Here is a 26,933-nt window from a genome sequence, read left to right on the forward strand (position 1 = left end):
ATATATGCATCATCCAAGGATGGCCATGGCTACAGAACTGCCCTGCCCTTGAGGAGGAGATTTCTGCATTTTCATCTCTACGCACCGTAGATTGACGCCTTTGGCATTTTGTCAAGTAAAGACCAACCTCACTGAATCCTGTGAACCAAGGAATTTGTTGTTTATTTGTTAAAATTGTGCTTCAGCTAAACACAAACTGTTAGACTCAGCTCAGGAGCATCCTGATGAAACCCTATGGTTTGTGGTGCAGAAAAGACTGATGTATCTTCCAATTCCTGGGACGTCCAGATTTTTGTTACAATCAGTGGAAAAAGAACAGTCCCTTTGACAGGTGTTTTCTTCCATCTGTCTCAAACTTCAAATTCAGGGTGAGTGAATCAGCTTTGGGCAGCACTGCTGTCCCTCTCCACCAGTTGCAAACGGATGCTTAGACTCAGAAGCCTTATTTTTGGATGGGTGAAGCTGTGTGAGGTATATTTTGCCTGTGAGGCTCTGGGAAAGGCCTCTGGCCTGCAGCGTCAGTGTTTGAATTGAGTAGGAAGATGCCTGGTGACACCAGGATGCTCAATCTATCCCATCAGATGTTCTGCCAGCAGGAGAAGGCAAGTTGCTCCCTCTTGGCCATCCTGACTGCAGAAACAGCCTAGACATCTGTGCGGTGGTCAGAACAAGAAGTTTGGGTTATTGTCCTAAGTCAGATCCAGAAGGTCCTCCAATACTTCCCTCCAGTTATCTGTGAAGTTCAACCATTTCTCACATCAATCCCCTTTAACCACCTGTAAAACCCAGATATCCCTCACAACATTGGCTTTTTTTCTGTCATCTTCTGACACATCTGGTGATTCCTTCTGTGAAGACCGGTAGTTTGAGCTCCAGCCAGGAGCTCATCTGTGGCTAGTCATTTGCCTGGGCCACTCTCCAGAAAATGCAGTTAGGTGGCAAACAAATTGACCAAGCGCCATACCATGACAGACAAGGTCAGGTGTAGACTGTGCTGGTTTTCATCCTTCTTTTTACTGGTGCTGCAAAAGCAGATGAGGCAGATGGCTGACCCCATCCTTTTGAGATCTCCTACAGATCCTCACCGTGCAAAGGATCCCTACAGCAAACCTTGAATATCCCCTCCACCCTTCCCACCCTGGGCAAAACTGGAAGCCAGCATCCTGGCTCACGTGCCTGCCGAGCAGTAGCAATGCCACAACTAACGATGCACTCTCCTTCCAGACCTGGCTGGGGGCTGACCTGGCCCCCACACCAGTGACCAACTCTTCTGTTGAAAGCAGATGGATTTTGGCATGCTCCTGTAAGGGAAAGGAAATCTTTTTTTCTTTCCCCTTCTTCTTCTTCTTCTTCCCCTGCATTTTGATGGGGCTTGAGATCTCTCGGAGGAAGACGCTCTTCCCTTTTTATCAATTAGGAGCACACACGCACGCTCTCTCGCTCTCTCTCCCACCCCTACTCTGCTTTCCTCCCAGCTCCCCTTGGCTGCTGGTTTCAGACAAAGATGTGTGAGTTCTTTGATCTGCCTGGCAGCCACCGCTGGGGGATTGGCTTGGAGGTTAATTACACACAGGCCGTCTCCAGCTGTGGCAGGGAGCCATTCGGCTGGAGAGGGAGCTGTCCCTTCTCCCCCCCAGCTACAAACTTCAAGGGGACAGGAGGGCAAGGAAGGTACCACTGAAACCCCTTTTGATATGACAAACGGGCTCCTTGCTTGCCTCTCTGGTTCTTGTTTTGTTTGTCTAACTGGTATTTGAAATATGGATGAGCTCTCAGTCCTGAGGGTCCAGCCACTGTCTTAACAAAACCTGTTCTTCTTCTCCCCCCTTCCCCTTCCCTCCTGGGCAGAGCTGGAGTTTAGTTGTCCTGTCTGTCTGTCTTGCCTGTCTGTCTGTCCTTGCCTAGGAGCCCTCTGCCAACCTGCCCGTGACTCAGCCCATGTCGCAAGGAGATGCAGGAGCTGGACCCTGTCCTCAGCCCACGGTCAAGCAGCGCTCTGCAGCTGTGGCAGAAACGGGAAGCCTTGTCCAGCAGAGAAAAGTCATTTGAGCTGATGGCTGGCACCCAGGAGGTTTGCATTCAATCCCTCTCTCTGTAGCTGACTTACTCTGTGATTATCTTCTTTTTCTTTCTTTCTTTCTTTTAAAGCCACTTAAATCCCTATGTGCCTCAGTTTCCCAGTTTCCACAATAAAGGCAAGAAACATTTATCTGCTCCTGAGGGTTGGATTGAGGCTGATTGATTTGCTTGTCCAACATCCCAAACAAAGTAGTGCTGCAGAAGAGAGCTGTTGATGTAATCCCCCCTGCATTAACAAAATCCTTCCCAAAAGGAGCATACATAGATGCTTCAGGGCAGGGTGTGGTTGGATTTCAGCTGATTTTCAGTGGCTCATGGGCCCCTCTATTGTCTTCTGGGGTCCCCCACCATATCTAATTGTGCAGCTGGAGTCAAAGGATGCCATGCAGTGAGCAGAGGGAACTTCAGGCAGTGAGATCAACCCCTCAGTAAGATCAGAAGTGGGCAATAGTCTGTATCCTCAAGGGCATCACGCAGCCTAGACTACACCCATACCAGAGTGCAACCCTGTGCTCAGATCTGGGCCTTCTTCCAAGCAGATTTAGGGCAAGATCCAAGTTCCTCATGCAAAACGCTTTTCTACTGCAGTTGAGAACTACAGCCAGCTCTGCTGCCTGTCAGTGGAAAATATCAATGATTTGGGGCAAAACATGCCTGTCTTGAGAATTTGCATGAATCTAACCTGCTCATGTGCTTGTTGGGGACATGAGCAGAGCTCAGAGCCAAGAAAGCAGAGGGCACACATCTGCATACACATTTTTGCCAGCAAGCGGAAGTTCAAGTATGACCTGCACAGACCTATGGATGCATCCTGAGCCCTTGCACACCATAAAGGCATTTGAACAACTTCTTAGATGCAGGGGCTGCTGGTTTGGGCAGCAAAACAGTATTGAATCTGATATTGGTTATCTTGGTTAAACTAACAAGTGGCTGTAGTTCAGCCTCTTCCTCTGTTCCCTCTCCCTTCTCTCAGTACCCACAGACTGCCAGGTGAAAGAGAAAAAAAAAGCTCAGCTGCTTTCTCCATCCATCCATCCATCCATCCATCCATGCTAAGGAGTGACACCATGGGTGACGAAGAGCTGGGGAGCAGCACCCAGGGCAGTGTGCATGCTGGAGGGAAGGGACTTCATGCCCCTCGGATTGGACCAAGCTGCCTGTCTCAGCTGCCCAGACTGAGAAGCTGTTCCCATCACGCAGCAGCAAAGCGATTGTTCTGTGCTGCGGGCCTTTCACGGCTTCGTAATGAATAGGGACACGGCTAACATTTTACAAAACGCTCCTTCTCCCTGGGAGACAGCCAGCACTGACACTTTGAAGCTGTTCCAGAGTCAACAGATTCAAGAAATGAGACTAGTGGAAGGAGACGGGCACACAGCTTCCTAGCTGCAGGCAGAGGAGGAGGTGCCATCCTTCAGCCTCAAGTGCCACCCAGAGATGGTGACACTGGGGGATGCTTGGGTGAAGTGCAGAGCCCATTTCTGCCCTTGTTCACGTTTGTGGCAGGGCTTTCTCTGGATGGAAGCAAAGAGGGAGCTGCAGGTGATAGAGATGATGGCTTGCTGCCCCTGTCCGTACTGTCCAGACCTTCCTTATGGGCTGTACTGAGGCTGGTGTGATGTCCTCCCTAGCTCATCATGTCTGTTTGAAAAGTTGCTGTGTGGGCAGGGGACACATCTGGTGCTTGAAGGCCCACTGGAGACAGCACTGGAGAGGTAGCTCACACCAGCTCCCACCACCTTAGAGTCCTCACTGCTCTTTCTCGAAAGGCCAAATTACAAATGCATAGACCAGGTACCTCAGAGAAAGTCCCTTCCCTTTCTCAGCCCTGTCCCTGCTTGGGCTGTCACCTTGCTGCTGTCACCTTTTGCCTCCTGCCCTTCTCCTCCAGCCACCCCACTGAGTTTCTGCTCTGCCAAAGCAGGAGATGGAGGAGGGAGAGATGGGAACTCCCTCTTCTGCTGTCCAAATCTCAGCCCCTTGCAGTAAAGTTTGTAATAACAGGTATTGAAGGAGATAAGAGCACCAAGGGGAGACTGCTGCCTTGCTACCTGTAGAGGCTTTTCTGTCTCTTGCTACAGAAATTTGGATAGCAAAGGAATCAAAGCAACTCTCTTCTCCTGCCATCATACCCCAGTGAAGGGGCATGTGAAGGACACTGAGGCACACACAAGTACAGGCACTCTATTCTCTATACATCAATCAAAGTATGAATGAATGAGCATCCCAGGCCAGTGGCAGGAACCATTTGCCTGTGAATCCATTTTAGAAGATCACAGGACATATTTGTTGTTGTAATTTCCCCACTGGGGTTCTGACAGAAGCAGTGAGAGCTGTGGTTGGACCATGTCCTGCCACCCAGGCTTCAAATGAGCAACAAGTCACCTAGAAACTCAGAGACTTTGCGTCCCCATTACTGCCAATAAAAGGCAGCACGGTCCAACAGGTCAATCCGTTTTATGTGGGTGATCAATTCACAGAGACTGCCATGGTCTGGCAGGTCTGGGTGAGGAGATAGTCTGTATTGACCATTGCTTTATGGACACAGCCTGTCACTAGTGTTGAAGGTCTTCCAGATCCCTGTGTGATCCTCCAACTCTCTCCAGCTGCCTCCAGTGGATGAGTCACTGCTCATGTTGACTCTGCCAAGTGGTGTTATTCACCATTTGCTTGTTAAATGTTTCTCCTCAAGTTGTCTGCAAATGAGTGTATTAAATAACACATCTAAAAAGTTAATCCCCTTCTGTTTTACTTGGCCAGAGGACGTCTGTGACCCTGGGGGCAGGTGGGGCAGGAACGGAGAGGGGAGGATCTGAGGAGACAAGTTGGCTCAGAGAGTCTGTACTTGTGCTGAGATATGTGGGAGCAGGTCCCCAGGGCCTGCCCATGTCTGCATGGGAAGCCCTGGGTACAGAAATAGGCTTCGGGGGAGATGTGGAGGTCAGCAATGCCACAGCAGCAGCTGGTTTGTGCAGAAATAGCTGTGGAAGTTGTTCTTGTGTGAGGCCAGAAAGCTCTTACTGGAGCTGCCTTTCCTTTCTGGAGCTGAAGCCTTTCTCCTGATTGCCCAGGCTGTGGGCACCTCTTCCCTGCACTTTCCCGTAAGTCACATCCCTCAACCCATGCTAAGTAAGATCTCGCCTCCTGCAAGTACTGCTGCACCCCTCTGCTCTGTGATGGGGGAGGCAGGAGCTGGGGACCCCCCTGAGAGCAAGCACGCCCTGGGCAGGGTCCCAGCCAGGGAGGGAATGGTTAATCTCCTGAAGCGTTGAACCCTGGTGGGCTTTTTTTCTGCAATAATGAGAAGTGGAGTGTGCACATCGCAGTGTGATTATTACCTGTTTATTTTTTCATGAGGCTTCTCCACTGTGTGTCACTCTAGTGTCATCATCCGTAAACACATTGATTTAACCATTACTTTGGAACAGCACTCGCCTCCTCCACAGGCTGGATACTCGTCCCCCGGGAGGACCTGGAGTGACGAAGCGGGCTCAGAGCTCATCCTCAGGCTCTGCTTCACTCCTCCTGCAGTATTTGCCCCTCCTCTAGCTCCTCTTTTTCCGTTCACCTCTCTCTTTCCTCTTCCTCTTCTTTACTCCCTGCTCATCTCTTGCTCCACCTCCCACTCCCATTCAGCTTTCTGTCCCCTTCGTTTCTGCCACCTGCATTCAGCCGCAGGCAAAGGACAGCCACGTCTGCTGCCCCAGCCTCACGCTCTGCAGACTCGGCAGCAACTCCAGGGATCACCCCCTGCATTTGGCGAGCATCCCTGCCTCCCTTCCAGCACAGTCATGAGGGATGCTCCCAGGGGAGCTTTCCTGCTTTTTTTTTTTTTTCCATCATCTAAGGAGAGAACAGTTACCACAGGGACATCCTAAGGGGGTTCCCCAGGGAGGTCCCTGGTGCTCATTGTCCCTGGATAAGAAGGGAACTGGCTAGTTTAGATTTAGAACCCCTCACTATTAACCACTGGAGGTAGATAAACTCAAGCCACCCTGGGGGACCTGCTGTACTGGCTTCTGCTCACGCTTGCAGGTGCTGGCATATGGAGCACCTGGGCACTGGGCTGCTCTCGGAGGAATCAGACACGGTTTTAACGTGAATTCCACGCATCATGGGTTGGGGGAAGCTCTCAGAAACTGAGTATCACCACATAGGGTGTTAGCAGAGTTCTATCTATTCCGAGGGGTACCTTCCTCTCTTCTCCTATCCCTGTACCTGTAAAACATGTCCTTCCTAGAAAACTTTCCCCAGGCAGCCTGTAAGTCAGAGACCATAAAGGATGGCGGATTAGGAGGTTTACTATCTGGTGGGGTTGTCATACTATGGATGTTGTCATTATAAAGGACATAATCCAGACCTTTGCACCCGAAGAGGATAAAAAGGGTTTCATGTACAGGACCGTGGGACAGCCAAAACTGAAGACCAGCCATCTGGTGCCATTATTCTAGGTTCATGGGTGAGTTTCTTTCCACAGCTATTGCTCTCCCTCCTCTTTCTTTCACTCTGCAGTTCAGGTCTGTTAGGCTTGGAGCCAGTACTTGCTGTGGTACAAAGGGAAAGCCTCAGGGGAGGTGCATGAAGTATTTTATTTTTGAGAATTCTTCAAAAATATTTGGAATGAATTGAGAAAAAATAGGGAAGAATATTTGAACTTGAAGCTTTTCAACAAATCCATTCTTCTGATTCTTTTTCCCTGTTATGATCCCCAGAGCAGACAAGGGCCAGGGAGTCTGCTTGCCCCTCATTTCCACTCCATCAATGGACCAGTTTGCTCCCAGCCTACTGTCACTCTGGGAGGGGAAAGGGCCCAGGAGTACAACTAGTGTCATTTGGAAGCAGTGCAGTGCCCAAAGGGGATGTTAGGCAGAGCCAGGCACAGCATTTACCAAAATAATTCCCCTCCAGACACCTTTGTGCTTAATTCAGTCTGAGGAACTGGGGACACTGGGGACATGCCACAACATGTGCAGCCATGTCTTACTGCTCAGGTGCCACCAGAATCACTAGGAGGCACATCTGTGTTAATCATCAGAGAGCTGGGGACCACTGAGGTGGACCTGGCTTGGATGCTGCTCCACAGTGAGTCCCACCTGCTGAAAAAGTGTCCTCGGGTAGAGTGGTACCAGCTGCTGCTTTGGCCTTGAGTCATGCCAGGATACAGCCCTGGAGCTCTGCTCTTGAAGTTATTTAATCTGCTGCATGCTTCCTCTGCCTGTGCAAAACGGAGGCAGGTCCTACCCCACCTCTGCAGTGCTGCACGCATGAATCCATTAAAGTCTCCGCAGTGCTCTGATACTCTGGAGCTGAAGGACCTATCAGTACCTTGCTAAAATGGCTTTGCTAATCCCTGCTGCTCACGAAGGAATCAGCAACGGTCCCTGGGGGACGCTTTTGTTCTGCTGTCAAGGCCTGGGCTTCTTAGCTGAATCTAACAACCCTGAATGCTTTTGCAGGAAAGCTCCCTGTGCATTATTTATTATTGTCAGGATTGTTACACTTAATAGTCACACTCACCTGCCCACTGCATGCTGCAGGGTGATATGATGCCTTCACAGCTCTGGTGCTGCTGATGCACAGTCCTGTCCTGCAGTGATAGAAAGGTTAGTATGAGTGTGGCAAGGTCATGGTAGATCAGGGTCTTTCTTGGTCAAAGAGAAGGTCTACACAAGTGAGGGATGCTGCAGTCAGTGCTGCTTTAGGAGGTAAATGAAGGAAAGCATTCAGTGAGGCCATGGCCTGAAGGGAAACAATGAGGAGAGTTTACAGATGGAAGGGAAAGCATCTTCTCCTAAGCATCTTCCATAGCATGGCAGAAAGTCCTCTGTCTGAAGGCTAGTGAGGAATTCCTGTCTCCAGAGCAAGCTTGGGATGTTCAGGGAGAGAGGGTGAAGAGAATAAGAATGGAGATGGTTTTAAGGACTTCACTTGTGATGAAGACTGAGGAATTTCAAGGGGCACAGCCTCCCTCCCCCAGAATTCTTATGAATGTCAAAGGCTGATGGCAATGTCCTTCTGGGGACCTCTCAGCTTATGTGGAAACAGGACTTAGGGGCACAACAAGCTCACAAATCTCCTTCAGAAATGCACAGCCACATGAACCCATGGTATATTCAGGAAAAGTCCTGCCTGTCTCCTGTGTCAGAGGGGAAGGGGTTCTGGCCCTGGGGACTTCTCCTTTCTTGGAGACAAGCTGCAAGGCTGGGCTGCCCTTGGAGGATGGGTGGATTGAGGGATGCCTGGTGTGGATGCCTGTGACACTGGCCTCATGCAGTGCTGCAAGGGCAAGCCGGGTCCCACCAAAGTTTACATGCTGTGCACCAGGCAGTCACCATCTGGTCCCCACCACTCGATCTGGTCCCCACCACTTGCAATGGCCACAGCCAGCCAGGCAAGGGGCACCCTGGAGGGAAACATCAAGAGCAGAATGTGGGAAAGAGGAACAGGGAGGCAATGGAGAAGAGGAAAAGGATGCAGAAAAGAGGAGGAAGAAGGGAAAGCAGGGAGCAGAGTAAGAATACACACTGGAATCCAGAATTGTTTTTTCCCTCCCAGAAGCTGCCCAGTTTTAGCAAAGTCCTTTTCCGTCTTTAATGAATTCTGGCTCCCTTCCCCCTGCTGACCCTGGAGAAGATGGAACATATCCAAGAGCAGGAGGGAGGGAGCGGTGAGAGGGGTTTGGAAATAAAATTTAAAGGAGAAAAAAAAAAAAAAAAAAGACAAGACTCCTCTTTAAAAGTCACTTTGCATCCCCTCCCCGAGCGGGAAGGGAGCACGGGTCATGTCAGAGCCCTCCGCCGATGTGCCTTGCCTTTGCCGCTTTGCTAATGACACTGGAAATATGCTAAGGAGCTGGCTGCGAGGGGCTTTTCTAATGCGGTCACTTCCTGGGACCTCAAAGAAGCTTTAATTGCAGGGCCGCGGGGACGGCAGGTGTGCTTGTCATGGCTAATCAGCGCGCTGGGCGCACTGGGCCGCCCGCGCCAAGAAAGAGGGTTTCTGGCGCTCCCCCTCCCCACCTCGCCCTTGTACCCCCCAACTTTTCAACCATTGCACACCTGTCAAAATGATTATGGGAATGAGACTCCATCATGGGCAGAAAGAGCAGATTTGAAGGAAATCCTCTTTCTCACTCACTCTCGCCCTTTCTTTTTTGTGTGTGTTTTTTTATTCTTTTGCTCACGTTCGCTCAGCTCAAGAGGGATTAAGAGAAGGGGGGAAAAAATCCCCCTGGTAAATGGATCCTAAACACGCATTGTTGTCGGTAGGTTTTTTTCCCTGATACATTCTGGAGTCGTTAGCAAGGTTTCCACACCAGGAACTCATGGATAAAGCTGTAATGCACCAAATAAGAGGCAGCTCTTGTGAGAAACACCAGCCTCCTTGTACACTGCATCTCTTGCACACATACACATACCCACAACACACACATATTCCCCAACAGAGAAGCCCAGCACTTGCACACACACAAAAATATAGTGCACAGCTGAAATTGGTTGTGTCCTTGTTTCCCAGTGGCTTGGGAAGCAGCACTCAAAGGCACAACAACCTTCACACAAATGCACACACACTTACGCACACCAGCACACATGAATAAAGGACCACAAACCTGTATTCACATACATGCACCGAGGCTTTCCCCACCTATAAGTGCAAATACTCCAACTCAGCCCCACATGCATACACATATACCTGCCACTAAGCAGCTTTCCTCCACTTTGGTGATTTTAACTCAAGTGGATGACACTTTCTCATTAAATTCCTTGCTAAGTAACAATTAGCAGTGAACAAAGCATATAAACGCAGTGTTGGTCTGTGCAACCTGCAGCAGCGCTGGTGGTTGCAGAGGCAGGTCTGACTCAGAGGTTGGGTTGCTCCTTGTCACGCACGGGCATCAGAAAACCAGTGGGATGGTTTATAAATTAAAACATGTGTTAGAATAAATCACAGTCACCCACACAGGCCTTTTTACTGAATCAGTCTTTTTCTGCCCACCCTCATCGGACAGACTGAGAGACACCAGCCGAGGTGCAGCCATCCGTTGAGATGTCAGCCTGCTGCAGGCGGACAGCTGTCTCTGCAGATGAACGGAGAAGTGTCGAGCTCTTCTGACATGTCTCAGTGTGGGGGGGCTTATAAAAACCCCTCTTAGACTGTACCAGTCCTGGAGGTTGTTGCCACTCTGCTAACCTTTTAGCACAGGCTTTGAGCGATGCTTGGGCTGCCCAGGTGATGGGACCTGCTTCTAAACCTGCAAATAAAGAAATCCCACCAGGAAGCAAGGCAGAGGTTGGGAGGAGAAGCAGGAGTTGTTGTACAGGTTGTAATGTGGTGCCAAGTAAGGTGGGGGAGCTGCACTATATGTATATTTTATAGTACATGTAAAGTGACTTTTAAAGCATCTCCAGTGATGTTGTGATGCCAACTGAGCACAAAGCTGCTCTGAATCTCAGTCAGTCTTATCTTGGGTTGTTTGGAAATAAATTCATTTATTCTGCCTGCCTTCCCCTGACTTCTCCATCCCCTCCTCTCTGCCTCCCATGCCTCCACCACTTCTGTTTGCTGCTTCTTTCTTTCCAGCCTTCTGCTTTGCTTTGTGGAGTCATCTCTTCTGCTGCTCCAACCTGCTGGATCTTGTGTCTGGCCATTGTTCTTTCTCTGCACCTCCAACACAAACGTGCAACACTCAGTGAATCCCTAAGGCTTGGGAAGCATCAGCCAGTGGTGCTGCTCTTGCCATATGCCTACAGCTCCTGGATTCCAAGCCATGGCTGCTTTGAGGTAGAAGGAAGCCATCATCAGCAAGATTTAGCAGCAAGCCTCCAAATTATTCTTAATGGAGGAAATGTTCCCTGCTCCTCTCCCCTCTTGAAAGCTTGTCCCAACAGCTCCCTCCTTGTCCCATGCCAACACCGTAACTCACGCCTCCCCTACCTAATTACATTCCAGACCAAACACCAGCCTCTTCCTTTCTCTCCTTTTCCTCAGACCAAATCCTCCCCACAGAAGCTATGATCACTGCCACATTGACCAAGAACTGACCTTGCAGAGTATGACCTCAGTCTGTACACCAGCCATGCCACCAACCCACTGCCATTGTTGTGCACAGGGGCTTGACAGCTTTACTTCACAGGATCACAGAATAATTCAAGCTGGAAGGAACGTCACTGGGTCTCTAGTCCAAAGTCTTGTCTGAATTTGGGTCAGCTATGACCCTCAGGGCTTGATCTAGTCAGGTGTTGAGTGATTGCTCAGCTTCTCTGGGGAATTTTATGGTGATTTTTTTTTTTTTTTTAATTATATCCAGTCTGAGCTTCTCTTGTTTCATCTTGTGTCCACTGTCTCTCATCTTCCCACCATGTACCACTGTCAAGAGCCTGGCTTCATCTTTTTGGTGACCTCCCTGTAGGTATGAGAAAGCTGCTATCAGTAGGATGGCAGCAGCTGAGATGGCCAAAGCTGTCTCTTCTCCAGGCTGAACATGTCTTCAGAGAGCAAGTGCTCCAACCCCCCAGCCATCTTGGCGGTCTTCCACTGAACTTGATTCAGTTTGTTGTCTTTCCTGTCCTGGAGGGTCCAATGAGTGTTGAGTAGAAAGGATGAGCACTTCCCTTGATCTGATGGCCAAACTCCTTTGCTGACAGCCTGGGCACACTGGTGGCTCATGTCCACCTTGCCATCCACCAGGGCCCCAAGACATTTTCAGCAGAGGCAGTCACTCCCCAACCAGTGCTGCTTCAGGGGCTTCTTCCTCCTGGGGCAGGACTTCACATTTTTTCTTCTGACTTTTATACCAACACCAGGGCACAGAGTTATGTCCTGATGATGTGTCCTAGGATGCCAGCTGTCACTCACATTGGTGACCGAATATTTTGAATAATCTCTGCACCAGCCTTTACTTCCTTCTCAGTGCACACTCCACAGCTATAACTTATATCTCTTTACCAAGGCATTTCTTTTCTGCTGTGAGCGCTTGCTGTACCTGATCAGCTCATCTTTGCAATGTCACTTTGATGATCCAGACAGAATACTGGGAGTCCAGTTCTTATGGTTTCTAATCATTCCTGTGTTTTTTCTTGAGTGCCTTCCAGTGCAACAGCAGCTCCTGTTGCTTTTACACTCGCCTGTCAGCCACGGCTGTACCACTGCCAACTCAGTATCCCCCACCTTCTCAGGAGCAGCATCATGTAGCACATCCTTCTTTCCATCCTTCAGATGATGAGCTTGCTGCAGAGCAAGGGGAGGGGAGAATGTCACATTCAGATATTTATAATATGGGATCCTTCAATGGTCCAGAGCTCTACTGTGCTAGGTAACAAGATACACAGAAGAAGAAAAAAAATTCATCTCAAAAGTTTTTTTAAATCCAACATTTGTCTTAGGGGCCTTGGTCTCATTAAATTAGTGGGCAAGAAGCATAGGAGATAAGAGACAGAAAATCTCATTCACCACTATCAGGAGTAGGAAACAGTGGCTAATGGTCACCCAGAAGGTCTTCAGAAGGTGTGGAGAGCAGACCTTGCTTTCCCCAGCCTTATCTCTGCCAGTGGCTTTTTGTGTTGATCAGGGAAAACATTTCCAGAGACAAAGATTAGAAGGCTGTTGATAAGAAGCCATGACCATAGCTCTAGGCACATTTCAATGCTTGGCGGACCAGTAATAGCCTTAAACACATGTTCAGACATCTGGAGTCCAGGTCTCCATTTAACCTCGCACCTCTTACCAAATTCAAGAGTGTGAAAGAAAGGAAAAGCAGAATCTCCCCACATGGGAGGCACCAGTGGCAAGCAGAAATGGGTAAAGAAAGAGAAAACACAAGCGAATGAATGAGGACAGAAGAGCTCATTTTGTCTATTGAAAAGATTCTGTTTAATAAAAAATTGATGACATTTCAGTCTCTGAGATAGGCCTGTTCCCCTTTAAAATGAATCCCATCACTCTATTTTTCATTTCACTTAGTTCCTTTCTGATAATCAATCAGGTATTTTTTCCATTTCCCTCACATTGTGGGATCCACCAGAGACTCTTGCACGTGGCCCCTTTTGAAGTGGGCACTGCTCGATGTGGGAGGGAAGAGTTAGTCCTAAATAAATAAACTAAGTAAGTATACTCTTTTTTGTTTTATTCCTATAAGGAATAATGCAAAGGATTTCAAAGAAGTGGGGAAAGAATCGTTAAAGCAAAGAGAACAAACACTCCACGCTTCATCCTGAGAGCACAGGCACTTCAGAAATCACCCAGGTCAGCCAAGTCCGTTACGTACAGCACCTGACTTCTCCTTTTCCATGTTAACCCTCAGAGTCACTGGCTGGACATGGGAATGGTTGTTTACATCTCTCCTAAGATAAATCTGGGACCCTCCACATGCAGGTGGCAGGTTCAAAACAAGTAAGGGGACTTGGTAACACATGTGGCAGAGTGAAGCTGCAACACTTATGTCAAAGGTTTGCATGGGTTCAGAAGGTGATCAGAGAAATCAGGCAATAGACATCCACGGGGTGAATGAAATATAAAAATACCACTTTCTCTTGAGAAAGTCCCCAAGGCAAATGCTGATGCAGACAAGGAAAGTGCCATGGGCAGGTATCTCCCTGGGTCTTGGATTCAGTCCTGGACCCAGCAGACCAAAGGAGCTGCCTCTTAAGGCCTGACCATTGATGGGGCTCTGACATATCTTTCTGTAGAGCACTATGGCAGGTTTGAAGACCTTGTGAGATGGAGAGTCTACCACTTCCCATGGCTATTTAGATACCTTTCAAACTCAGCACTTTGGAGCTGGAGTCACTTTAGGCATTGGAATGAATGAGACACTCAAGAGAGTAGTAAGTGACTTTATGTCCTGGTAAGACACTTCTTAATGAATCATACTTCTCCAGTTAGGGCAGAATAAAAAGTTACTTTGGTCCAAAAAGACTAGGGCTTTGTACTGCCCATGGTGGGGCTGTGTATGTTGGTAAGGAAAGGGAGAAGTCACTCTAAATAGGTGGAAACACCAATTTCTCCACCAGTCCAGCTTGCACTATCACTGGAAGGTCTCCATCTCCTTCCATGGAGACCAGCTTAAACTTGTGTCCTTTCATTGGATGTACTAGGTGAACAACTGTGGGAATCAGGATTGAAAAAATCAGCCAGGATTATCATGGCTTTTTGGCAGTTTATCTCTTTTCTTCTAACTAATGGAAAAAATACCTTACCGTGCAAAGACTTTGGATTCTTCTCCAGATTCCCAGTAAAATTGTCCAAAATTTTTCATTGTATTTCACAGTGGTTTAAACTAATGTTCTTTATTTTCTTTTATTTTATCAGATCTTTCTTTTTATGTTTTCTGTTTATTCTAATGATACTTTCCTTTTCTCAAATCTGTTTTCAATAGGAAAATCAGAGGGGAAAAATTTACCAGAGATATTACTCAGAAGATTTTTTTGGTTTGTGTTCATCTGAAAAACTGCATCCCTCTTCTTCAGAGCCACACATGGCCATGGAAAGGGCAAGCACTTTGCAGAGGGTGATCCTAAAATTAACAATGTGAGATTTTGATGGAAAGGATGATGTTTGCAAAGCACAGCTGGCATTTTTCAGACTCACGTACTCACTATTCATTTTCTCAAGATAATCTCAGACTGTCTGTGCAAAAAACATCTCTCAGAGAATCCTTAATTAGCTCTTACTGGAGAAGAGATAATTTCTGGGTCCTTGTTCGGATTTGCAGGCAACATTAAAGTCCTTTGTTTAGTGTCTGGCTGTCTCCAAGACACCAAGGGGGTGTTAACAAATTAACAGCTCCTTCTCTCTATGGTTAGTCTGGACTATGTTCTTGTGTATTCCAGCAAACAGGATTTGAAACAGCAGTCCGCTGCTTTCCAGGCAGGGACTGAACCAGGCAGAGCAGATGCCTGTTTTGGGTTGCACATCTCAGCTATTGGTATGTCTCCTGCACAGACAACTGCACAACTCCAGGGGTAAGTGGTATCAAAATGAATATGAGTTTTGTGTGAAGCTTTCTGTAGAATACAGAGACACGTCAGTAGAGTTATGTTCCTTGGGAAGCACGAGAAATGGATAATAACATAAAGCATGGGGATATTCATCCTAGTAGATTACTGTGTCTGGCTGGTTTAGACTATTACTCCTCTGCCCATCAGATACAGGATAGCTTTGGCCTGTAGATATTCCAGGTTTTGCAAGGTAGCTAAATCGTAGGGAAACTAAGGAATACAGGCATATGTCCAGGTCACTCAGCAAGTCAGTGAGAAAGCTAAGAACTGAATCCACACCACCCAAATCCTGTTTCAGTGTGCTTTGTCAAAGTGAGCCAGCTGGTGCATCTTGATGGAAGCAAGCCCCCAATATAAATGAATGTGGACTCCACGATCCGGTCCTACAAATTGATTTATGTTGATATGCCATCCTCTTGATAACTTATGTCTTGTTCTTGCTATCCTGGCTGGATTAACTAGATCCCTCTGGTAAATCCTGTCTTCATTCGCTGGAGTAAAACTCAACAGGGTGTTACTGAACACGTTCAGCAAAGCACACACAAAAGCACACGAGGTGCTTCATCCAGTCCTCACCTCACTCTGTGCCATCTGATTTATTTAAAAGCAGCTTGGGAAATATCTTTAGCAAGTACTTTTCCCCAAACTATACCTCTCAGCCATTCAGCTGAAAGATAGTGTAGATCATGCGTGTCATTCTTTCCTTAAAATTTTAATCATAACTATCAAAAACCAGGAGCTTAGAGAACTAAAAAAAAAAATAAATATATATCAGCTCCAGTTAATTCCTTAGCTATGCCTCTAGCTCATCTGATCCTGTACTGAGTATGTTCACTTGGATGTTCTTCTTTGCAAACAGCATTGTTAAAATGCCAAAAGGCTGGATAAAGGTGTTCAGCAGAGCATGAGGCATTGCATGAAGTATCCCTTGCTCTGAGACTGTTCTGCTGGGAGTAGCTACTGGCTCCAGACAATTCAGTCTGTCTCTTGTTGAAGTATCAGATAGTGAAAGGACTGCAGGTTGATCATGAGACTCAGTGGGACATCCTGAAGGGATGGTCCTTGTGGCTGAAAAGCTGATGTTTGTGGAGGATCTCTTAGCCTGAAACAGCCCATGGGCAGAGGAGAGAGGTTGTGGCAAACTGCTTATTAGATGCAAGGGGAGAGGCAGAGGTAGTTTACTGTGGTACCACCAGCTGATAGAACCATTCGAGACACTGAGAATAGTTGGAGTTGTGAGCAGAGCAGCCCAAGCACTGTAGACTTTGTGATGTTTAAATTATACCATGAAATTACCTGGCCTATAAACTTCAAGCTACTACCCCTCACACTGCTCACATGTCCCAAGCTTGCACTCAGATCTATGGATGCAAGCCATAGGAGCATCCATGTCAAGGTGTGGAGCATTTCAGAAGGAAAAAATGTCTGGGAAGGACTTTCCATCTGCTCTGGGGGCAAAAGCAGGAAAAGGGCTAAGAGAAGAAGCTAGACACAGATGCAGAAGAGGACAGTCCATGAGGGCAAGGCCTGTTTTCTGCACCAAAAGGCAGTTCTGCAAGCTTAGCCTAATTGCACAGAGGTGTTGGCAGCATGTCAGTGCTGTAGAAAATCAGGAGAGGTTAAGATCATGTTAATTTGTACACACACAGGGGGATCGAGAGGACTGGAAGCAGGGGAGGGAGAGAGGGAGGGTGGATGAAAAGACGAGGAGGAGGAGAAGGAGGAGGAGGAGCAGGAGGAAGACGAGGAGGAGGAGGAGGAGGAGGGAGAAGACTTGCACACGAAAATGTTGGGTTTATGCGTGGGGGGGGGTCCATTTCCAAAGCAAGAATACAAATGATCCCAACAAAGCCCAAGCTGTCCTGAAACCCTGTAGCCAATTAGTGCACATCAATATTTAATCAGATCTCGCTATTGTGCAGCCTGGACTGTGCTACCCCAGCCCCTGCCACACTCACTCTTTCCCATCACAGACACACTGTTATGACACATAATGATATTGTCAATGAATAATTTAGAGCAGTTTTTCTCCTCTTCTCTCTCTGTCTCTCTCTCTCCCCGTGCCCTTATTAGCAGAAAATGTGGAACAACTTCTGGGAGGAGGCAAGGAAGGAGCTACTTCCATAATGTTGCTTAAGGACCAGCCCCTGCCTTCCTCAGGCATCTGTAATCCAGTGTTCAGTGCTCCCAGGATGGGTTGGAGGTGACCTGCCTTAGTAGGGTGACTGGGCAATAAACTAAGAGGGAAGTTTGACTTGGAAAAAAAGCCTGTTGAAGCTATGAACAGACTAAACTATCTTAAATGACAGGGGTCATGACCAGCAGGGAAAGAACCAGCCAGATGTGACAGAAGATGTCCAAGGAAGTGTCCCTGAAAGTAAAGGTTCAGTCTTCCCTATCTGCACCTTGGCTCTGGCACCACGGGAAAGCAAGGTCTGTCTAAGGATGCAGTAGGCAGCACTGTCAAAGATTAAATTGTAGTACAAGCTTTCATGGGTGTAGCCCCCTCATGCAGACACTTGTGTGCAAACTGTTGGTGATTTTTTTCAACATCTTTGTTATCCATTTGTATCTGGTGAAGCATAAAGGATGTCCATCCCATCTGATCCCCATCTGGTCAGCTGTGGCCAGGCACTCTCCACAAGCACTGTGGGATGGACCAGCAAAGCCCTATGGAATGTCAGGATCTCCATGGACGTTCATGGTCCTGTCTGTGTGGTCAGTGAGAGGTGTCCTCTTGCAGGGGCTGCAGGCAAGCAAAGCTCTTCCCTGAGTCATGATGGGGTCAGGGAGCGTTGAGCTGTACCTCCATTCCTATTAACCTAAGGGTTAATTTGTTACAGCTGACTGATCCTTGTGCTGATCCTTCAGTAAAATTATGGGGCAAAGGGTGGTGGAAGCACAGATCTTAGAAATTACTTTTTTTCTTAGATTAATCTGAATCTAATCAGGCAAGCCATTGAATCTGAACTATTTTCTGCTAGCTCCACTCTCTTTCCAATCCTGGCCTTCCATCAATAGCTGTTGACCTCATGTCTGCCAGGCTCTGCCTTTCTCATTAGTAACTTCTGAACCTGTTGGCTGAAGTCAGGCTGTTGGGGTGAGGAGTCTCAGGGATTATAATGTTCCTACAGAGTCTAAGTGAATATAGAACAGAGGGACTAAATTAACTCCTGCATTGTGGGAAATGCTGAATGGGATAGGTAATATAATTCCTGGTTGTCAAGTCCAATATGGATGACAAGGGAAGGAATAATTACCTCTATCAGTGTTTCTTCTAAAAATTGTAAAATGTATTTTTGTCACCAAAAAAAGAGATTCTCTTTGGCTAAAATTATTTTGGGGAAAGAAAGGCTTGTCCTGATTTCAAGCACTAGAGTGTAGGAAATTCAGTTTTCTTCTTACATGAGTCTCTGATATAGAGACCGAGCATCCATGGTCAATAACTCAGACGGAAGCCACGCTTACCTGATTTTTTGGTGCACTGTGAGCTCAAGTTAACTGTTCTGTCCTGCACATGTGGATTTACACTGGAGCGCTGCTCTCAATGGGACTGAAAACTCAGGATTGGAGCTGCAGAGATGTCTGTCCCATGATCTGCATGTTGGTGGTCCTCCAAAGTTTTCCCACAGTTTCACAATAGATGATGGACTCTTAGCTTCAGGTCTTGAGTTTCCAGATCTAAATAATGCTTTCTCAAGGAACTGAACTTGACCTGAGCTGCTCTCTTTGAAATGAAAAACCAGAACCAAGCTATTTTTCTGGAAGAAAGGTGGTCCTGAGACAGGTAAGCTCTCCCACATGTTACCTAGCAGGACTCTGGGGAGGTTTGATTTTCAAAGCCTGGAGAACTGAGAGGTTTCTTCCCCAAGCCCCAGGGAAGTGTGGTGGGCGCAACACGAGCCCAGAGCTGGCTGCTCATGGGAATTAACTGCTGGCTGTGGGGCAGAGCTGGGCAGTTCCCAGTGCTCTTGGAGTCAGGGATGACACAGATGGAGCAAGATCTCCAAAGACCTTGTGAAATTCTTCTGCTTGTGGAGACTTAGCACAGAAATGCTTGATAGGCATGAAAGTCTGGTTAAGCTTTCCAGGCAGAGCGTAGATGGAAATGATTAAGGATATCTCTTTCTGTGTGCTGTCCCAACATGCAGATGGTAAGTTCAGTCCCTGTGCCTCCGTTGGGCACTTTCTCATGTTTCATTTGCATGCTCTGAGCTAAGCAAAGCTAATGTCTGGTTACACCCGCAAGGTTTCATCTCCTTCTAGATTTGCATGCGGTGCTGGAACAAACCCAGCAACTCTCTGTCCACCCTTCCACGTCACCATCACAGCATCAAAGATCCTCCATCCTGTCTTGAAATCATTATTATTGGCAAAATAATTGCAACAACAAGACGACTAAAAGCCCTGTTTGCACTCCTTTCATCTCGGCTCAGCCAAGATCTAGCCAGCCTTCATAATATGTACTTTTAAAAGGAAGAGGAAGAAGGGGAAGAAATCTTATCCCTATCCTCATCTTTACAAGGGCATCATTGGCTATTCTCATGCTATAAAGCACAACATTATTTGAGTTTAGGGGGATTTTTTGTGTTTGTTTCTGAAGCAATGAGTGTCAAAGTTGATTATCGATTGAGACTGGGGGATCTGAGAACTGCATGAGGAGAACTGACTGATTATTCAAACCCCTTTCTCTCTTCTTTTCCTTTCTTTCCTTTGCACCGCGATTGGATTGATCGACCCTGTCTTCATTATCTTCCCTTCTCCTTTCTCTCTTCTGGCCCCTACTGGGGATTCCTGACTAAACTATGGCAGGGCTCAATTGATCCTCCGCAATTCACTCACTCCTCGCAAGGAGGAAAAACTGCACCGCTGCATAATTCAAAAAGCAAACACAGAGAGGAGAGGGAGAGAGGAAAAATCAATACGGCTACAACTGATCCTGCAGATAAATGAAGCGGCAAGCGCTGACGAGAGGGAGGATCCCTGGCACGGGCACGGCTGAGCCCAGAGAAAGTTCAGCAACTTGGAGAAGGGCTCAGGCAGAGACGGGCCAGCTCAAAGCCCTTTCGGAGGGGGGCGGGAAGGAAAGGGGACTCTTGCCTCACTCAGCAAACAACCCGGGGCACAGGAAAGCCTGGGGATGAGCAGGAGAGACCCTCTGCATGCACAGTGATGTGTCTGCAGCAGACGCCTTGCTCTCTGCTAGGGATGATTTAGTGAGTGCAGCTCTGGCTGCTCTTGGCAGAAATGTCCTTATGCTCCTCTCCCTTGTTAACCTTCAGGGCTCCTCCTGCCTTCTTCCCAGCCTGAGCTGGGCTGTTTCCATGTTGCACCCTACAACCATGGCAATTTTCTTGCCAGACTGCTTCTCCAGTGACAAAGCTTTGTCCTCTGTGAGCCAAGGAGGTTGCAGTGTGGGAAAAAAAAAAATGGAAACAGAGGGTCCCCTGCCTCTCCAGACTTGCAGGAGAGTCTCCGGGCTGTGAAATCTCAGTCAAGCCCTGAACCCTGAACCGGAGCATGGTTTCACATCTGAGGCAGCATGGCAGTCCTGCTCTGAGGGTCACTTGTTGCTCTGCACAGGCATCCTGACTCCTCAGGAAGCAGCAGCCTTGCAGGCTTGTCGCAGGAACCCAGAATATAAACCCACCAGGAACAGAGCAAAACATTGGGGAAAAAAAATAAAATAAAATCAAAGGCTACAGTTGCCCTCCTGCACAGGAAGGATGGGCTGACTCCAGGGCTGGTTGCTGGTTGTAGCCTAGTGGGAAAACAGCAAGAATTTCTTCTCATCTGGGTGGTGAGTAGGTAAAGGACTGGAATTCCCTGTAAGAGATGTGCTGGGCAGGCAAGCACCAGATGTGTGTGTTGCACTAGGAGCAGTCTCCTGTAGCTCGTCCCATGTATCTTGTGTAGTAGAAATAGGGGAAGGGAGTCAGGAAATCAGGGAGATGACATCTCTTGGATGGTCGGGCAAGGACAGCCACTAAGGGATGCCATCTAGAAGCACTGCTACCCTGACTGCACAGGCCAATGTCCTTCGTGACTCCTCCAGCCTCTTCCACACGTGTTATGCCTGCTGTTTAAATGGTTCAGGAACAGCTCCCAAACATGCTTACAACAAACCAGCAAAAAGTATATCCAGAATTCTCAAAATGTGTTTTTATTTCTGGTGGCTGAACTTTGACTCTACCTCTGGGGCTAAGAAGGGGTAGCTGACTCTCCTGGGGAGGACGATGCTGGCTTCTATATTGCTGAATGCTGCCAAATGATCAGGAAATGGCCAAGAGTTTCAGATATTGGCAAGGGGAAGGTGAAATAGGAGATGCATTCCCATCCCTGCATAGGGAGTACTGTCCTCTGAGTCTTCCTAGTGTCCCCAGTTTGCCACCCCGGTTCTTCTACCTGAGAGCGCATGACCATATATTGCACGAAAGATAAAGTGGGAGAATTGAATTGCCTGGGCTTGAAATCAAAGCCTGTGGGAGAACGGCAGGATAAAGGACATTACAGCCAAAGCCCTGCCTAAACAAGCAAGAATTTGGGTACAATCACTCCCCGAAGGTGGATTTTGTGGCTGAGCCATCCATCCCTGTCCTTAAACAGCTTAGCAAATGTAAAATGCTACCCTGAGCACAGAGATCTAATATATTAAATGACAAAAATAAGGAATGTCTGGGCTACATATGCAGTCCCATTGAATGTCTATGAATGACGTAGTGAGAAAATCTCTGCTTGTACCAATACAATGTCATTGTCAGGCAATGCCCAGCCATTTCCTGGCTTATAATGGATCCCCAGAAAGCCCCTGAGCTGGTGTCTCACAAGTGCAGGGAGCTTTGCTGAACTGCACTGAGGTTTCCTGCAGCCAGGAGAGAGAAAGGGCTTTTAAAACAATATTGCTCTGTATTTTAAAATGATTTAAGAACCCAAAGAACAGCCCAGCACTGGGCTTGCCAGCAAAGGGGATAGATTGTTGTTTTAAAAGCTTTTAAATGCATGTGATAGAAAGGGGAAATACAGCTGCCTCACTGAAAGATATTGCTGTGGTACCAGCTTCCAAGCTGCCCACACACTGCTTTAACTCTTCTTTTATTTGGATTTGAAAGACACCTTTGTTCCACAGTAGGATCTACAAGGACCCCAAGTGAATCAGGCACCCAGGAGAGGGATTTCAAAAGAATATGGATTATAAGAGAGGACGGGAAGATTTCAGTGCTCCTTAGTCATCTGGGTCCCTGAATGAATTCACCTGAAATGCTACAGCTATTCGGAGTCCCTTGCGCAAAACTTGCATTTACCATTGTCTTCTGATGGTTGCCAGGTGAGGTCCTCCATTCTGGAGTTTCTAGCAGAAACACAGAGCTACTTTTCTTTGCAGACACATTTGTGCTGACACACTGCACCCATCCAAGACATGAATCAAAGATGCTCACCCCTGTGCTGCTAAGAGAGCCTGGAGCCAGCTGAGCCCCAGAACACTGGAGAAAGGCACTGGCACCCAGTACAGGATGCCTTGGCCCTCTGCAAAGTTCAGACTTGGTTTCTCTTCATTCTCCACTTTGCCCTCAGAGCATTCATGGTTATGAAACACTGATTCAACACCTCCAAGACTGATTTTCTTCATTGCCCTGGAGCCGAGCTTGGATGAGTCTGTCTCCCAGCAATAAAATGATGAGGGCCATCCTGTGTACCCAGGACTTCGACTCCAGGTGCACCATCTGGTGCAGTCTGCAGTGCAGTCTGCAGTGCTACCCTGAAACATATTCCCGGTTACTCTGTCTGTGCCAAGCACTGTGCACTGAATAATGATCAATTTTCTGCTCTGCTCAAACTTGCAGCACAGATCTAGACACCCTCCATTCGGTTTTCCCCCCCGTCTCAGGAAAACCTGTGCACAACCCAGCTGTTCTCTCACATTAGACCCATCTGAATCTTGCATGCTGTTGACTTTAAGGCCATTTGCATTTCTCCTAGACCTAACAAAACAGCAGTTGCCCTCACCCTTCTGGTCTCAGAAAGTGTTGGATCTTTGGAAAGGGACAATCACAAGTCCTCAGCAAAGAGAAATAATCTAATTCCTAGACAAAGCCAAACTATTTCCCTCTGTACTTGTTGGTGCAGCTCAGATGCTGGGAAAGGCTCACTGAGCCTTGTAGTTTGGTTCACTACAAATTCCCATCCATCTCCAATTGACTCGGATGGTGTGGGCAGAGCAGAAAGAAGTGGTAGGCTTGGAGACAAGATACAAATTCCAACAATTATTTGTTTTCTTGGATACTGCTTGGCCACCTGCCCACGACCAGTAGTCATGAGAATTTAGTGTCAGGTCTGGAGCATAAATGGCTCTCAAGAATCCTGGTCAAGGCTCCTGTGAACCATTATGTGACTTTATGCACACAGGAGTGTGTCCTTTAAATGGCAGCAATCCTTGTGGCTTCTCCTACATTAAATTTCTTGTATGCTGTGCACTCCCCATGTCTTTCTGCCCTCCAGGGATGGCTTTTGTCTTCTACCGATGTGCTACATGTCTCAACTTTTGTCATCCCTCAGATTGCCTGAGGCAGTGGAGGTGACCTTGTTGCTGAGCTTTCGTTTTCCTTTTACATAGGAAGCTTCTTCCTCCTTTGAGCCTCTCATCACCGTGCTGTGAAGCTCGTTTTCCCGTCTTGTCAGAACAAGTCTCACGCAAGCAGAATTTGGCCATGAAAGACGTCCGTGAGAGGGTGTTGTAGCTCATGCAATCAGCATCCACCACCTGGTCTGCCTGCCTGGGATCTTTCTTGAAGATGGATAAAGGGACCCATAGCTCCAGGATCAGCACATATCCCTCTCCCAGACATCCATCTGCCTCCAGCTCACACACTTCTCATTGGGTCCTTTCTGCCCCAAAAGCCGCTGAGGTAGGCTACAAAGGGTAAAACAGGTGGATAAGGGTGAGTTGTTGCAGTAGAAGAAGGGTTGAGAGGTGTAGGGTATTGGACAGCTGCAGAAGAAAGGTGGGAGGATCTGTGGCCAGCATATGCCACAGAGTTGCTCATACTGATGGAAGAAGGGTGGCAGCTTACTTGCTCAAACAGGAGACCACTGTGTTCCTCTGGCCATCTTTATTACCTCTGTCTGTACCTCTCCTCATTATTCTAGGTCCTATTTGAGAACAGGGTTGAAGCACTGAAGTTGCTTCAAGGAAATAAAAGATCTGCACAAATGATCTGGTAATGACAGGTCCACCTAAGCCACAGACTTTCACAGTATTCTCTACCCCTGCATCTGTTGATGCATGCAAGGTGCCCAACAGAGCACTGGCCCACCCTCTGGCTATGCAAAGACTTGCCTTGTGGTCAGTGATGACAAATGGTTTGAACAGTGGCTCACCGATGCTCGTGGATGAGAGGAGTTCCTTTTTTTGCCGTGGACAATCTGGGCAGTGTCCTGACCTGAAGCTTTTCTAAACCACTCCTAGGATAATGCCACTTGTTCTTGGAGCACGGTGGCAACTTACTTGCTCCTTGATTTTGCATGAGTGTTGAGGCTGGAGAGGGGAGGCAGCTGTAATATACATGAGGACTGCTGGGACTAGGATGGTTGGGCAAACCCACAGAGTGCCCCAGAGAATTGCTAGACCTGTGTCACTAAAGGAGACTTTCACCGTTTCTAAGGACTCAAGTACCGATATTCTCCCTAGGCCTGAACCAACCTGAAGGGTCATGTAATTGCATTGTGTGGAGACTAAAGTTTTCCAGGACTTCTTGAATTTTAAAAACTGGTTTTGTGTACACATTTGCTCACGAAGGGTGCCACAGGATGCATGCACAAGTCTCACAACGCTATTTCGAAAGACATCAGTGCTTTTACCCCTCGGTGTAAATGTGGAGCCATGAGTATTCCTACAGGATCCCAGCTCAAGACTCCCCTAGTCTGCAGCATGTACTGGGCCACTACATGTTGCTAAAGAGAGAGGAAGATGCTCTGGAAATGGCAAAGGTCAATTAGAGATCTTTAATGGTGTCTACCACCTGTGCTGTGACACGGATTTGAAGATTTTGAGTGTTGGAGCCAGCTGAGCTCCCTGCTCTCCTGCTGTGAGCCCCAGTGCTGCTGGTTGCCTCCCACCAGGTCATGCTGGTCCAACAGACAGTCTCTCCAGCATAGCCACCCATAAGCACTTCAGCACTCACCGGGGCCACATTGCCCTGACCTTCGCTGGCCACATCTGATGACAGGCTGATCCAGACCCTACAGCCTGACCTGTGCTCTGCTCACTCTTTGTTGTGCACTTGAGAGCTGGCAGGATTTCAGGCAGGAACTGAGAGAAAAGTTAGCTCTCTCTCTTTGAAGAAAAGTGGAGATTTTTTCTGCCCTGACAAACCAGGACAGGCAACATGTGGGTGTCCTTTTCCACACTCTCCCCGTGGAGTAACATTTCACTGATAATTGACAGCGAGAGACAACCGTGGATTTTCTGCAGAGATCCTCAGTGCTATTTTCCCATTGGGATCTGTTCACTAATAGTGATAGATGAGAGGAAAGGAGAAGCAGGCTCAGCACACTGATAATTAATACTTCTCTCTAAAATATTTCACCTGAACTTTTTTCCAACACATTTCATGGGGAGGAAAAATGTAGAAATCTGAAAGTCTGCAAAACAGCTGGAAGGGCTCTTCCTCCTTCAGCCAGAGCCTGGCAGTTCAGATTTTCTAGGTACACAGCACTTTTCAGCTATTCTTTTTGATCCAGCAGCCAGGAGAGGGAGCTCGGCATCCTAGTCCCAGACTCCACTCGCCAAACATCACTGAAGACAATGTTGATGATCCTTTTGTTCAACAAATAAAAGAAGTGGCCCACGAGGGAGCCGTGTTGGCAGCTGCTTTATAAGGGCTTCGGGGAATTGTGGAAAATCAATGCTTGCCAAAGGCAAAATGAACAGTACCGGTGGAAGAAAACAAAAGTAACTATCAGGCTTCTGAGAGATTACTGCACGCAGAGGACCTGATTTTGGAAAACTGGGGTGTCTTCAGCCCCCACGGCCATCAGTGGGAGCATCAAGCACTTGGTATCTGTCAGGACAGGGAGCAGTAGAAAAGTGTGAGGCTGAACTTGAGACATTGGACATTTGACACCAAAACCCAGAGGAAAGTCCTCTTGGTAAAAATTCTAGGTTCCCTTCTCAGAGCACTGGGGACTCACAACCTCATCAGGAGCACTAGGATAGTCGGTGATTTTTGTATTTCAGTGTTTAAGCCCGGGGATAGTCACCTAGCTTTAGGTGTCAGAAAACAAACGTTCAAAACAGTAGAGAGGAAAGATATTCCCAAATGTACTGAATATGGATGGAAATAAGGCACTTTAAAAATGGGTAATTATTCAGTACCAACCTGCCACTGAGGCCAGGAATTTAGTAAGATGTGAAGGGAGACATTTGTATAGGTATAGAATCCTGTAGTCCTAGTGCAAAACTGTCTGAGTTTAATGATCTTGGTCTGATTAGCAGTGTTGTGATTCCTGGATTTATTGGAATTCTTATTTCTTTATCTCTTTTTGATGTTTAAGATCCTGAGAAGAGCAAATTGTGGACATGGCTTGGCCAACCACTTGGTGAATTAAAGATATCACCTCAAGGATTATTGAGATGCTCCTCAGTGCTCTTTCTGAAGGCCCCATAAACCTATAACTGGCTGATTTCAATACACGTAGTGCTGTTGTGGTCTCCCAATCCAGACATGCTGGCTCACCAGCAGCTGCTGATCTTGGGGATACCTTTTCATAATGCAATTTTTTTTTCTGTTGCTCTTGCAAGTGGTTGTATTTCTTTTTGTGCATCTTCCCTCTCATGTTCAGTGTACTGCCTCTGTCAGATGA

The 26,933-nt window shown here is 47.5% G+C and overlaps 1 long non-coding RNA gene across 1 annotated transcript in view; it reads right to left on the reverse strand.

The window, feature by feature from the left end:
* Positions 1–454: 454 nt before the first annotated feature.
* Positions 455–26,933, reverse strand: part of LOC141964419 (uncharacterized) — a 42,679-nt gene continuing 16,200 nt past the window's right edge. The window contains exons 2-3 of the long non-coding RNA XR_012634332.1: positions 7,597–7,666; positions 455–651 (exon numbers count right to left, since the gene is read on the reverse strand). This is a non-coding gene — a long non-coding RNA (uncharacterized LOC141964419). The remainder of the gene's footprint in view (positions 652–7,596; positions 7,667–26,933) is intronic.

The sequence above is a fragment of the Athene noctua genome, chromosome 11 (genome assembly GCF_965140245.1).
Source record: "Athene noctua chromosome 11, bAthNoc1.hap1.1, whole genome shotgun sequence".
NCBI lineage: Eukaryota > Metazoa > Chordata > Aves > Strigiformes > Strigidae > Athene > Athene noctua.